We start from the raw sequence: 2447 nt of genomic DNA on the forward strand, positions 1-2447 counted from the left end.
CACACACACACACACACACACACACACACACACACACACACACACACACACGTACCTACTCATGTCAAAAAGTGTCACATCAAGTGGTAAAAAATGCAAGATGACGTGTAATTTTAGCATATCTTTAACACATGTCATACTGATTTTGAGCACTTTGACAAATATATATAGTTTTATTCGATTTTAGGATGGTGAAATCTCAAATGTGCTGTATGCTTGTGCTCAGGAGGAGGAATTACAGTAAAGTCTACACATGCAATGAAATACAAAGGTGAAATGTAGCTGAATGGGGATATGGTTAAACATAATGTATAAATATGCGATGGAAATGTGTTTTTAGTCACTGCAATGGATGATCCCATGCATATCTAAACACATTGTTTATTGTAGCATGTCTACACTTAACATGTTGCTTCCTGCCCCACATATAAATTCCTGTGCACTGTCAGTACAAGAGGTATCAATAATACACTGAGTCCTTACTGAATAAAATGTGTAATAAATGGTGATGGTAGAACAATATGTTTTTTGTTTCATCAATATTTAAACAATGTTTAAAATTAAATATTTTTAAAATACTGGGTTTAGCAGATTAATGGTGTAACTGTGCAACTGTCAGCAAATCCCATCATGGCTCTTATGTGTGTTTGTTCCAACTAAAGGTGAATAAACAGGTGCTTAATATTTAACACTTTTTATGGATAAATCTTTTATTTTAAGGGGACCTGTGACGGTTTTCTTTGTTTTATTTTATACACATTCTGTTACAATGGTGGATGTGCATACACAGTATGGCTAAAATGTCAAATATGTAGGTCAGTTTATATGAATGAGCCAAAAGCTCAGCCTTACCATTGCTCTGAACTCTCAGTTCACACAGTTTTTTTCTGTTCTTGGGTCTTTATGATGTCAGCTAAAACAGCCATATTTAAAATACTCATCGTAGACACACAACTCTGGCTGTTAGAACAGAAACTAAACCGGTCTTTGAATATTTTATTTCCAAAGGGCAGTCGGTGAGAAGAAAGTTGGCTTTAAAGCTGCATGGACTCAAAAAAAAAAGAGGAGCTGAAAAGGTTTGTTTTAGGTAGATGGGGACACCTAGACCCTAAGATGGCTAAGAGTGGTCTTAAATTGTGAATAATCCAAATCTACTTAAGTAAAATCCAAGAAGAAGGAAGGAGATCTGGAAATGAGTGTAATATGTCTCCTTTAAGGCCCACTCTGTGTCTCAGTACAGATCCTTGTATTTCAGTGCAGCAGACTGGGTATATTGTGTATACTTTGGCCAAGTGTGCAAATTTCAACGGGGCAGTTAAAGCAAGTTGTGGCCTTGTTAGAAATGATGACTTCAAAAATTTATGCTAGCTGTAACAATTTGCAAACATTACAACTTGTCAAGCTTCTGACGACTCATCCATAATAAATCCTTTACTCAAGATTAAAAAAAAAAACCCCAAAACGCATTAACACCAGCTAGCAACAATATTCAGTTCAGTTTAGTTTTATTTATATTGCACCAAATCACAACAACAGTTGCCTCAAGGCAGTTTTTACTGTAAGGTAAATATGCTACTATAATAGAGAGAAAACCCCAACAATCATATGGCCCACTAGCAGCAAGCAGTTAGTGACAGTTGGAAGGAAAAACTCCCTTTTAACAGAAAGAAACCTTCAGCACAAACAGGTTCACAGAAGAACAGCCATCTACCACAGTGTGTTGGGGGAGGGGCTAAAAAAAGAATAAATAAAACGTATAAGTCCTGCAATAACAGCTGTGGGGAAAACTATGACGTGTTTGTTGTAATGTCGTAAGTCTTTACTAAATAAACTCTGTTTAATCTTGAGAACAAAATGTTAAATCTGTTGGAGGATAGAGTGAAAAAACTAAGGGGGAACATGTGACTAAGTCTAAAATATCTTCTATTTTCATGGATGATGATAGTTTACCACATATTCTTCAGTTTCAGCCCCAACATGATTCTGCATTATGTACACTTTCTGCTGCGGCCCTAAAACAACCAGTATTTCAGCAAATATTGCTCAAACTGGAGTAAATTCTCCACTTTCAACGTTTTGGGCCAACAGCAGAAACACATGACATTAAAAAAAGAAGCTCTGTGAACTGGGAACGTGGAACCTACAGATCTGAAAGATAGCACATCCTTCAGATCTGTAGATATTTATTATTATATGCTTTATTTTGCTCAAGAGGTAACCTCATGCCCTCCAGAGTTTAAAAAAAATGTAGGTCCTCAAAAAGCCACCTGAGACTGGCTCCAAAAGTAAGTCAGTCCCAACAGGCTTCTGGCTAAAATGCCCAACTTTAAAGCAGAAAGAAATGCGTTTAAGGCCCTGAACCAAATATAAAACACCCAGCACGCCCCTGCGGGCGGTTTATCCTTCAAGCTCGGGTCCTCTACCAGAGGCCTGGGAGCTTGAGGGTT

This window comes from Pundamilia nyererei, unplaced genomic scaffold (genome assembly GCF_000239375.1).
Source record: "Pundamilia nyererei isolate P.nyererei 1_Seehausen unplaced genomic scaffold, PunNye1.0 scaffold00074, whole genome shotgun sequence".
NCBI classification, from domain to species: domain Eukaryota; kingdom Metazoa; phylum Chordata; class Actinopteri; order Cichliformes; family Cichlidae; genus Pundamilia; species Pundamilia nyererei.